General features: G+C 40.4%; 1 protein-coding gene across 1 annotated transcript in view; it reads right to left on the reverse strand.

Moving 5' to 3' along the window:
* Positions 1-13,717, reverse strand: part of LOC122792989 (armadillo repeat-containing protein 8) — a 1,754,692-nt gene that overhangs the window by 804,703 nt on the left and 936,272 nt on the right. The window lies entirely within an intron of this gene.

The raw sequence follows: 13,717 nt of genomic DNA on the forward strand, positions 1-13,717 counted from the left end.
CATTCTGACCAACACAGTCAAAAATGCACAGGCCTCCCTAATACTGTACACAGAGGACTCCACACTCATTTGCATAACTGACAGTGTAGCACACCTCTAAAAAACATTACTTGGGAAGCTTTAATAATGGCAACTGAAACATGGCTTTGTAATCCATTTGTAATTTGTAATGGGAAGCTTGATCTTTCAGTAGAAGCAAGATTTAGGGCTTGTAATATTCACATCCATCTGTTTGTTTCTCAATCCTAATTATCGACAGGAGAAACATACATAAAAAAGTCCAACTAACGGTTCTAACAGTTTGATCAGGACTACCGGTAAAACAGAAACTTTGAATCCATAACTACAGCAGCATTTGATTTACAGCCTTGTACAGCTCACAACTCCATTCAAAAATCATTATACAAAGTAAAAACTAACTTTTAATAGAGGGAAACAACATTTAAATGTTGTCTAAGTCTAAAATAAATGCTCATGACTGCAAAATGTGAGCTGAACACTTGAAAAAGCCAACAAATAAAACAACCAAAATGAAGTGCCTCAATGTTACTTATAATGATACATTGATTCCTGAATAAGCCTACATTACATTAAAGCACTCAAATTTAACTTTTAAGCTTGGATTCAGCAACTGATCCTAACAACAGCATTTAGAGGAAGTGATTATTGAAAGAAAAAATAAAACTACGGAGAGACTTTGAAGCATATGAGAACAAATAGTGCTGCTCTTCGATGGTGGGTATCGTGTGGCGCTTGCTGGGACAGGATTTATATTTTGCACCTAGAAAGTAGTGGATGAACTGTTTACATATGCGATTGATTGCCCCTCCAGGTCATTTGGGGCAAGACTGCTTTGGTGTTGTACCAAAAACTGTTGAATATGGCTGTATTTATCAACCAAGATGGCAGCTGTGAAGACAGGTTTGAGGATGAACTTACTATTGTTAAATGGAAGGGAATGACTGTGTTTACATTTGGGCATTGTTGGAAGTGTATATTAACCAGGATGAGGATGGCAGCTGTGAATACGGGCCTGTAATTGAACTAAAAGAAAAAATTGAATATATTGACTTTACATATATTTTTGGGCATTGCTCGTATTGTATGGTATGACGAACTGTTTTCTTCATGGCTGGATTGTGCTATTATTATCCAGACTAATATATAATACAGATAGGGGTATTACTATGTACTTTGGGGTCCAATTATGGTAACAATCATCCTCGTAAAGATGGACTTTACGCTGAAAGGGTACATTTTAGTATTTGCCTAGTGCATTAGATGTTTTAGTGTTATTAAGCGCCCGTAACACTAAAAAGTTGAAGTGACAGTATTGAATAACATATATCCGGGTATTGCAGTGTCTGAGCTATCTTGGGTGTTTTGTAAGTTTTATTACAATCAACTTTGTAGGTTGATTATCACTATATCAGCAATTGTGCATAAGGGCTGGAAATACAAATGGGATTGTTATACTGGCCGCACATACATTTTTGGTCACATTTGGGACCAGATGGGTGTTATCGACTCGTGGACTATGTCGTGGTACTTTCTTTTAACAACCGTTTTCTAGTTTTACTAACTACCTACTCTGTGATATTACTTTAAACTGTGCAATTTTATGTTAAAACCTTTCAATGCGTGTACTAATAATGTTGAACTGCTGAGACTGACAATTTTGGGAATTGTTGGTTATATTTTTCCCAGCCTCAGTATTACTCACTTACTTGACACTTTCCTCACCCCCTACACAAAAGAACCTGTGGATTCGTCCACCTCATTCTCATCTCCCCTCTGATATATAATATATATACTTTACGAGTGCTTAGAAGAGAAAGTCTTACATTGTTAAAAACTACTCCTTGCCTGTAATTTCTCTGCAACTTCAGGTCACTGATTGTTTTGTTTTTTTGTTTTTGTTTTTCTGGACAGTCCCACCCTAACCAACCACAATCAGGCCCATTTGAAACTCCCACCTATAAAAAAAATCCTAAACTCTCCTCAAACTCTGCAACCCTTCCTACAATGCTCTTCTCATCAACTCTAACTTCCACTCCAATAACTCTACTTATCTCTCTTTCCTGTCTGTCCTATCTCACACAACTTCCCAACCCCTTCCTCACCCCATTCACACACTCCACTGCACCATACATCCATGCTCCCCCCTTACTCTGCTATCTCACATGAACTTTATAACTACAACACTATTTATCTATACAAACCTAAAGTACTCCTCTCCCCTTCTCCCCTACACCCTCCTCTAAATTGTCACTCCAAAAGATCAATACTCTCATGTCAACCTTACCTCCTATCCCTTCCTATCCACCACACCCCTCTCTCACAGGCCGGTGATGTGCACCCCAACCCCAGACCAACCTCTAGCATTAATGCAGCTAAACCATCCTCTCAACCCAAAAAAATCTAAGTCCCTGCGCATCACTACACTCAATGCACAAAGTATTAGAAAGAAAATCCCTAACCTTCATGCATGGCTATCCCACAACCACCCAGACATAACCACCATATCTGAAACTTGGCTCAAACCTTTCATAAAAGATCATGAAATCCTACCACCAGGTTACCAAATGATTCGCAGCGATCGTCTCCACAAAAAAGGAGGTGGAGTAGCTATAATCTACCCCACCTCCCATACCATAACCCCCTACACCAATTCAACTCCAACCTTTGCCAATGCTGAATTAACAATAGGACTACTAAAAATTAACAAGCACAAATCCTTATGTATCACTTCCCTCTATACCCCCCCCCCAGTGTTAACATCAAAACACTTGAGAACATACTATCCTTGTTCTCCTCCCACATAAATAATGAAACCTATATCCTTGGTGACAGCAACATCAATTGGTCCTCCTTCAAATCAGATGCCCCTTCCCATACTCAATATATCAATCTGTACAACTTCTCCCAACTAATTCACTCACTTACCAATCCAAATAAAGATGGTACCTCAGGTACCATCATTGACTGGATCCTTACAACATATCCAAGTCTCATCAACAAATCTGGTATATTACCAGATCCTCTCAGTGACCACTTACCTGCTTTCGCTGATCGACTCCAAACTCCCCTACAAAAACAACACCACTACATTCAAACTCGCAACCTGTCATCTTTCAATCCCCAAACCTTCTCAGAATGCCTTAAGTGCATCGACTGGACCTCTCTAAGAACTCTCCCCCTAGATGATGCTGTCTCCCATTTCAACCACTCATTCCTTAACCTCCTTAACAAGCAAGCCCCCCCAAGAACCAAACGCATCAAATCCAATCCTTGCCCATGGTTATCCAAAGAAACTAAACTCGCCATGCAACAAAGGGACAAAAAATGGAGGCAGTATAAAAAAAATAAAAACCCAAGCTCCCTCCTAGAATTTAAGCAACTCCGTAACTCCACCAAAAAGCTAATTATCAAAGAACGCAAAACTCACTATTCCAAACTTCAGTCTCTGCACTCAACAAACCCAAAAAATTTTGGGACTCCATCTCATCTATATTAAATCCTGGTAATAAAGTAAACCCCTGTCTCAATCGCACCCTCTCTGATCTCGACACTGCCTCTCAATTCAATTCCTTCTTCGTAGACTGTATAGCCAAACTATCCAACTCCTTCCCACCCTCCTCCCCTAACCACAATGTCTCACTCCAAAACCCCCTCTCCACCCACTTAAACTCCTCCTCACCCTTCTTCCAACTCATTAAATCCGAGTGACGCCTCCAGGTGCATATGCAGTTACCTCCTACTGCTCCTCTAGGCGTCAAATATTACTTGTTCATATTGCATTAATAAATCCAAAACCATGCTACATACAAGGTATCAGAATATTTTATCTTGAAGCATACATGATGGCAAACACAATTGTATTGATATCTGACCTCTGTCAATGAGTATTTGTTAGAATTGTAAAGTGATAGCTTAATTTTTAAAGGCTCAGGCCACACCCACTAGGAGTTAAAGGTACACACTCCAAAGGGTTGTACTGGAGGGAATGGCCATTCCCACAAGCACGACAAAAAAACTCCTCAAACTCAAACCCTGCCGCAATGCACCTGACAATTTTCCTCCTACATTCCTCAAACTATCTGCAGACAGCATCGCCTTCCCCGTCTCTACATTTTAAAATAGATCCATTAGATCCATACAAGAATCATACATACATTCCATCTGGCACCATGCCTACATCATCCCCCTCCAACAAAGGTGGTAAAAATACTGACACCACCAACTTCAGGCCTATCACCATCCTATCCCCTCTGACTAAAATGCTTGAGAAAACCATCCAACTAATTATGCACCTAACCCAAAACAATCTCCATTCCCCTACCCAGCACGGTTTCCGTCCTGGTCACTCCACCATAACTGCCATTCTTTCCTTTCTAGAAACCATCAACCAAGACAGTGACTCAGGCAAATTTGTATCTACATTATTCCTTGATCTGTCAAAAGCATTTGATACCATATCCCACACCTTTCTCATATCTCAGCTCTCTACTCTGCACCTCTCTCCCCCCTCTCTAGATTGGTTTTCCAACTACCTATCCAACAGCCAACAAGCAGTCCAATGAAAAACCTCCACCTCCTCCTTCCTTCCTACACCCACAGATGTCCCCCAAGGATCTGTTCTTGGCCCGCTACTCTTTAACCTATTCATTAACAACTTTCACCACTCTGTCCCAAACTCATCTGTCATCCAGTATGCAGGTGACTCTACCATCATCTACTCAGCTTTCTCACCCTCTGAAATTCTCGCAAAGACACAATTAGCCTTTTCCAAAACAGACATCTGGATGCAGTCCAACCATCTAGCCCTGAATGCAAATAAAACTAAACTAATGATCTTCTGCCCCAGCAAAAACTCAACTATCGATAAAACCTCATTCATCATACAAAGCCAGAATAACACTCCCCTTAAACTTCTTGGTATCATCATAGATGAAGAACTAAAATTTGACACACACATCCACTCTGCAATCAAAAAAACTCACCAAAAGTTAGGTCTTCTCTACAGACACATCCACTTCCTCCACCCCTCTACCTGTCAAACCATGGCATCTACTTTCTTGCTCCCCACTCTAATGTATGGTGCACCCCTGTTCACAAACATACATATCAGCTTACAAAACAAACTTGAATCCTGCTACCACAAAATCTGCAAATTTGCAACCAATTCTAAATACTCCCCACCACTGCCACTCCCTCCTCACCCTCAACTGGCTTGAACTTCCCAACTACCTTAGTTACCTACAATTCACCACTGCTCACAAACTTATCTACAAACCTGCAAACTGCCCTTCTCTGGCTACATCCTTAAAACCCTATATACCCAACCGCCAACTCAGATCCACAAATCAAAATCTCCTTCAAATCCATAAACCATCTCATCCTCCTGGCCAGTTACTTCTCTCCTACTCCATAGCCAAACAATGGAATTATCCTCCCTCCTCCTTCGCAGCCTTCCCCAGCATGACAATTTCAAAACCCAGCAACTATCTCATCTATCATTCGAATGGATATGCCCATGCCACACTCCAACTTAATCTCCTCTCCACAACTCTCTGCTGCCTTTGACTGTGCATCTTCCGTGGTATTCTCCATAACCCCTTCTATTTCTTTCTCCATGCTTTAAAGACCACCTAAACTAAAATAAATAATAACTATATCTCAACTTGCATAGAATTCTCCTGCCACAAATTACACTCTGTATCTGATCACTTCTACCTACCATTATAAGCTAGTTACTATATATTTTAAAAGTTTTACTCACTTGAGCTTTTAATATACTGTATTACACACTCTGAAATATCTTTAACTTGTTCTGCACAGTTACTTGTTGTGTCCCTAATAACTTACAATATGTACTTGAAATGTATAATGTTTTGCCCTTTCTTTGTAACCTGCAAGTTATAAATTCAAATGCAACTATAACTTGTTTTGGAGCTTTTCTCCCCGGGTCTCCACTGAAAACAGGCTCTTCTGGCCCAGTGGACTTCCCCGGACATCAAACTTAAATAAATAAATAAACTCACGCTCAATTATTAAAAACTACTGCTTTTCTTCCCCAAATCCCTCTCCCATAAAAACAAACAAACAAAAAAAACTTGATAACACAGCCATTAAATTTACTTTGCATAGCAAATTATTAGGGGTGGTAGTGGATGATACTGTTAAATTCGACCTGCACACACAAAATTGCATAAGAACAACTCATCAAAAACTAGGGATGCTTTACAGAGCCAAAAACTTTCTCAGTGATGCAACTAAAGCTACACTTGCCACTACCTATCTCCTCCCCGCACTTCTTTATGGTGCTCCCATCCTTACTAAACTTCAGGCATCGCAAAAAACAAAACCTGAACAATGCTATAACAAAGTTGCTAAATTTGCAGCAAATACCCGTTTCAGAACCACTACACAACACCAAAAAGTGTAAATTAATTAGAACTACTCCATCAATGAACATACAGACAGCTTGCTACCATCTATAAAACTATCCAGAATCCATGTGTTTGTCCAGCACTAAACAACATTCTACACAGCTATGTTCCTTGTCGGTCATGACGATCCTATGACCAAAAGCCCCTGTCTGTCCACAAACCTATCAAACTGCTGGGCATTACCTATACTCATACCATCTTGCTAAAGCCTGGAACTCCTTATCTCTATCCATCAGGTCAATACCCTCCCTCCCATCCTTCAAAATTATTCTGACAGACTGTCTAGCCAAAAGCCAACTGTTCTTTCTCAACACCAGGATAAACTATATCTCAAAATGTGGACAAATACCTATTCATACCTTATATCTCTCCTTACTCCCCTTCTTCCCTCACTTCCTTACTTCTATCAATTTCTGTCTAAATATACCATAAGGCTGCTTTTCTCTCACTTTGTATTATACAAACTTACCTTTAATTTCTCTATAAAGTGGACTAAAGTTTTTCTGACTATTATATTACTATCATACAACTTGCACATATTCTTAACCAATGTTTTCACATTAGAAATTATAATTATTTACACTGTATTTGTTTTTTGTATTATCTTTAAAGTCCATACAATTATTACTCTTTTTCTCCACTGGACTTTGCTGAAAACGAGCTCCTACCTAGATGAACTTTCCTGGTAATCAAATGACAATAAATAAATAAAAATGAAAGGTAGTCACAATGAGATATTTATCTGCCCAACTTTGTGAAATACTAACCAGCTATCAAGACCCTTGGAGCCACAGCAGAAAGCGACACTTGCTGGTACTTCATGTCAAGAAAGATCCGAGCTTTTGGCACCCCAACCTCTGTCTTAATAGCACTCTCCTCAAGCTCAACTGTAGGGCATGGGAAGGTTCCCTAAAGCTGTGGAAGATGGCCAGGGGTCAAGTCCTTGGTTGGACAGATCCCATATAGCTTAAGCTAGATTTAATGATGAACATCCACGGGCACATTCACTTGTGTAGTGTGTAGGTTTCCCCTTTGCCACCAAAGGAAGAAGCATTTTTACTTAGGTACTTGGTTGAATAAAATGTTCTTGTACTTGGCCTCCTAGCCTCCATCACAATTTTCAGCACATCCTTAAGATAAAGGGGCCAAATGAAATAAGAATTATATCTACCAAGCTGTCAGATTCAATGTGGATGGTTTGGAATTTATAAGACACCCCCTCACACTGCATCAGGAAGTTCACATGCTATGACAGCATGCAAAGATTTGCCCTCAAGCTGAAGTAGGTGGGAGAACCACTGTTTCCTACTGCAGAAAACAGCAATCAGGTTTTAGCCCCTCACTCCTTTCATTTCTGAACTACCTTGGGGAACAAGGGAATAGGAATGAAAGAATACAGTAACAGTTGTCTCAAAACCACCGAGTGTGTATGATCCACAAAGCTATTTCTCTTTTGAAGCAGGGGGTCAATCCATGGGTCCCATATCTTCCTCAGGAACCAGTATAATTTCCTGACATGTAGCCTAGCTAGGGGAAACACTAGGACGGTGGATGTCACATGACCCAGCATATGTAGGGTCTGACTGTCCATCCACTGGCATTTGTCTGTCATGGTCAAGAACAGGTTGTTCAGAGACTATACTTCCCACAAGAACGAACGCTGTGAAGAAAATGATCTTCGTGAGGGCCACAAAGAAACTTGTCCTAAGGGAAGGACACAGACGTATTTTTTGCACAATGTCAATCTACTCAAATATCTAAAGGTACACTACAGGGCACTTTGCATATTTTGTACTCTCTTGATCCTGGAACAGACATTCATCCAGGAAAGTGTAAATGTGGATGCCCTTGGTTCTGCACTGTGCTACCAGAGAGGACAGACCTTCTATAAAAACCTGGTTACAGTAGCTAAGCCAACGGTCAAGAAAATAAACTGGTAATGAGAGTCACTTGCCACAAACCTCACGTGATGCCTATACTCCATGAAAATGAGGATATACAAAAAGGCACCACTAAGCCTCACAGTGGCAAGGAAACTCTAATGGTTTAGCAAGGAAATACGTGCCTGCAGAGTTGGCGCTCTGAATTTTGGCACCTTAACTTTTTTAGCTTTGACAGATTCAAAATTAATCTAAAGGACCATCAATCCTCAAAGCTAGTAAAAGTCTAGACTATAATCCTTTCCTGATCTGTTGGAAAATACTGTAGAACACCTTGATCTCATCTCTACTAGAACTGGGAACACTATTTTCCTTGTTCCTTCAAGCATATGAGGGATATATGTTTTTGTTCAGTTTTCTGATTAGCTGTATTTGGTAACCCATGCAGACTATATTTAGGACTCATTTTTTTCTTGTTCTACTGTGTCACTGATAGGCTAACTGGCCCTTGTCTTGCAGCTCTGAAGGAAGAGGAATACAAGGTAAGAACTGAGGTGTGGATTTTTGGGGGAAGGAGGAAGCTGGAATAATCAAAGCTGTTCTCTGCTGGATGGAGTGCCTTGAAGACCCACCACACCTCCCTCTACATTCATGCTCTCATCTCCTCTTCTACGGGGTCTTACCTTCTCTGCTATTGTTTACCACTGCTATGCTTTTGGTAAAAAGAGCCTTGTTTAGGAGGATAACTTTAGTTATAGATAATAAGGAGAGGATCGAACATGTTCTGACACCCTTGCACTGGCCCAGTATCAAGGAGCCTCAATCTTCACCACTGGCAACAGTGGGGGATGTACACAATGGGAGGATGACAAGTACACACACAGTATAGTGCAATTTCCCTTAGGAGCACACAGAGATCACAGTCAGTCTCGGGCTGCTTTCTTCCTCTTTCTCCAGATCCCCAGTAAGACTCCCCACTTCTTTCTCCAGATCCCCAGTAAGACTCCCCACTGGCAGAGCTATACGGTTGAGATCTCAGCTGAGTGGCCAAGCCAAAACCTCCAGCACCATCTTTGTCCAACTAGTGCTTCGTCTCCCTGCCCAAGTAGCTGACACACGCACACACCTGGGAAATGCTGGTACAGGTTTACTAGCTATGCCTCCTTCTGCCCAGACTATAAGGTAGCTCCAGCTGCCACCAACCACCCTTATCAGCTATAAGGCCCTTAACAAAGGGTGTCCAGTCCTACTGGGTAATGTTACTATTAATTTGAATGGTAGTCTGACCAAGAGCAAAGCTATTTAGGAGTGGCCTGTACAGTGTCACCACATAGATATGCAAGTACTCTCAGAGCTCACATATGTCTCTCAAATATCAGCCACAAAGGCAGGTTTAAATATATTTAATAATAAATAATAAAAGAACAAGACAATACTAAATATGTATTCACAGTGACTTCAGAGTTCAAAATCACATGAACTATTTAAAACACTGCAGGACAGTCTCAGATAAAGAAAACATCTAAGCTACTCTTTACTCTATTCCTATCTGAATCTAAAAGAGTTACGATGCTCTAAAAACTTACTTACAGCAAGGCATGTGCAGGTGAGTGGATGTTTCTTGGTCAAAGAAAATACAAAAAATGCACTCGCTCACTCTCTCTCTCAGAGAGTTCTTAAATTAGTATCAAATATTAATGCTGGGTTAGCTTGGATGACATCACTTTTTGTCACCTAACTTTAGTTCCCAAGCTAAACCCCTTTGCCAGAAATGAACAGAATTTAACATCTCTGTGTGAAAAATACATCTCTCTCAGATGTTTGAAGGCCCTGGAAGTCATAAAACAACAAAACACTTCTGAATCTCAAACCTACTAATTACTTCTCTTCCAAAACAATACAAAAACATCTCGCTGTAGACATTGTCTGCTACTGAACTAAAACCGACAGATAACTTTTATAGCACAATCGTAAAACAATTTAAATTCAACTTATTTTCTTGAAGTTTTGCAAGTTAATCCTCTGTGTTCTAGTTTCTACTGGTAAAACATATACATTTACACAATTACAATAGTTTATATACATTTTTATTCTAAGCCAGCAGGGCATGCTGTGGTTACATTTTAGCTCAGTACTTTACACACACTTCTGTATAAATCATATCAATATTCATAAATGAGAGAGAATTATTTACAAAATTCCAGACAGCTGGGCTGGCATTATTTCCTTTTGTGACGTGCTTGACAGATTCCATAGTCTCCCCTCCCCAGTTTCAGTACTTGCTGTATGCTTGGGGTCCAAAACTTAATTTCCCTATTTAATTGGGCATTAAAAAAACAAAAGTTATTTACTTACCATAACCCTAGATCTGTGTTTTCTTCCATCCAGCTCAGCATATGGATTACTGGATCCAAATGGATCCTACCTCAGCACCCTATTTCAAGATTTTGGATCTAGGATTCAAGCTCCTTCCCTACCCTAATTCCCACTCATCCCTACAATACCAGAGATCAAGTATGCCCATTTGTATCAAATATCTTATCTTAAAGGCACAACATTTTTTAATATCAGATAAATAGTGACAAGAAGGAGAAGTCAGCTCAAGACTGAATGTAAGACAAGGCCCTGGACAGGTCCACTCAATCAGTAGAGAGCCAATGGATGACATTTTAAACAAAGGGGACAGAGGGAGGGAGGGAGGCTGAGCTGGATGGAAGAAGACAACACGGACCTAACATTACGTTAAGTACATAACTTTCGTATCTGATGTTGTCTTAGCCATCGAGCTCAACATATGGGACAGATTCCCAAGCTACTAGAACTCCAGGGTGGTCTCATGAAAGTATATTCAGAAAAATGGTAAACCCTAAAGAAGCATGGGATCTAGAATGCACGTCCAGCTTAAAGTGAAATACAATGGTATGAACAGTACACATAGTAGCTGTAGCACAAACCTCATCTATGGGAACTAGAGTAAAATAAGCAGTGCAGGCTGCCACTGCTCCAGACGAATAAGCCTTCGGTTTGTGTGCAACAGCCTATCCCTTTTAGTTATAGGCAAAGGTAATACAATCAGAAAGCCACCTTGACAGTGTGACTTTACAGACGACCTGTCCAAAACTTAGCCTTCAAAATATGAGTTAAAAAGCTGATACATTTTCTTGATTCCTTTGGTATGATGTTGGTAAAATTTCAATCAATGGTGAACATCCATCAGATGTAAGACGGCTTCACCTTTGTTTCAAAAGTTCAGAAAGAAAACTGTCAGGTTAATTGCCTGGTTACTTTATGCTTCTGAAACCTCTTTGGGAAGAAGAAAATGAGACCCACTAGGAAGATAGCTTTCCAAGACAGAGTCTTCCGATCTGCTGATGCTGGAGTTTCAAAAGGTGATCTGGTTAGAGAATGAAGCAACAAGTTAATATCCCAAGGAGTGCTGGATCAAAAACGTTTTGGAGCAAAAAGGTTCCTTTTTAACTCATTCCTGCTGAGTGCGCCTCCTGGCATTTCGGCAGTTGCCTCCTCTTGACTTCCCTTGGTGTCGAATATTGCTTGTTCACATTTGTATTAACAATTCCAAAACCATTTACATACAAGATATCAGAAGATTTCATCTTAAAGTACACATGATTGCAAACACAACTGTACTGATATTTGACCTCTGCTTAATGCAGCTGAAGTGATATGAATATTTGTATAGTGTTTATTTGTAATCATTTTCATATTTCTCTAAATAGGTCAACATTCAGAGGTAACACAAACAGAACTGTACAGTTTCATATGAAGAAAATTCTGCTGGCAATACATGCCTTGCTTGAATGGTTACCGCAATATCACAAGCTGTTTATGCGTTACAAAATTAAATATTCATTGCCTTTATTTTGGCTTACAAAATCAGGTTTAAAGCATCAAATTGAATGAATGCCACTAATGTACAGATTAAATTATCCTGAATAGTTTGCCATTTACAGTTTTCTAGTAACACCTATGGTTTCAGAGATATGAATATGTGTTTAAACTGCAAGGTGATAACTTCATTTTCTTAAAGGCTCAAGCTACACCCACTGGGAATTAAAAGTACACACTCAAAAGAGCTGTACTGGAGAGAATGAGTTTTAAGAAAGCCAAGTTTTGAAGATGCAATAGTATTCTGGTTTTCACCCCAACATGAAAATTGGCTATGGCTACTAGTTGAACCTTAACTATTGAGAAATTGACACCTTCATGGAACAAACATGCTAGAACATCCAAAACAGGGAGCAGGTATGTCGAGAAAGGATCTAAGCCTTTGGAAGAAGCCCAAACAGCAACTCTTTTCCATTTACTTATGTAAACCTTTCTTGTGTTAGGTGTCTGGGATGATCATAAAATATGTATAACTGAAGATGAAAGCCTGACATCCCTGGCCATCACTGAAACTAGCCAGCCTCATCAAGATCTGAAAGCACAGAACTTAATTGCAATTAACTTCTGTGTTTTCAGATCTTAATGAGGCTGGCTGGACTGGTGAGACAGAAGATGAGGAACCAGATCCAGCACACATACAGGGTGTTTCAGTGAGGCCACAGGAAGGGGAACCACACCTGTTAGGGCTAGAAAGAGGCAATAAGAATCACTGTTGATATGCACCTGATGGCTTTCTGTAGAAATCTGGTTAGTAAGGTAAACAGTGGGAAGACATACAGAAAACATGATGGTCAGTTGTAGATTACAGCATTCCTTGGTGACCGTCCCCTCTGGGGTGATCAGGGCAAAGTGGCTGCTCATAGGTGGTTACTAGGCTAATGACCACAAGGGCCTTTTTAAGCCTAGACATGCATCCCAAATCTCTGACAAGTTATGACACTCTTGAGAAGTGTAAGCATGGGCCTGGGAGATGAACCATTTAAAGGTTACCTGTTTGTATTAGAGACATAGGTGCCAAACCAGGGATGAATTTCCGGTTTCCCATCCAATAGCACAAGATGCACTTGAATTGGGTTAGGGAGGAACTCTGCTGCACTTGGTGTTCAGGTGGGAAGCATACAAGTATGCCAGGCCCCAGCAACAAAAAAAAAATCACAGTTGCCACTGACTGACTGAAGGACCAATCATGTCCACCAAGACACTGGAACTCATTACGATGTGCTCTGCCCCCACTAGAAAGCTTTGATAAGACATTGCCCACTGCCATATCTCATAGCTTCCCATAACAAGTATGGAAGGGTTACCCATGCTTTCTGATGTACCAGACTAACGTCACTTTGTACATCTGGATGGAAATCACACTTCTGGGAAGAGAGTCCTGAAAGGCCTGCAACACTAGTAGGCCTGGCCTCATCTTCAAGACACTGATGTGAAGACTGCCATCCGCCATGGACCGTCTTCCCTTCAAAATACCTCCCC

The sequence above is a fragment of the Protopterus annectens genome, chromosome 2.part0 (assembly GCF_019279795.1).
Source record: "Protopterus annectens isolate FY-2018-M chromosome 2.part0, PAN1.0, whole genome shotgun sequence".
In the NCBI taxonomy this organism is placed as follows: Eukaryota; Metazoa; Chordata; order Ceratodontiformes; family Protopteridae; genus Protopterus; species Protopterus annectens.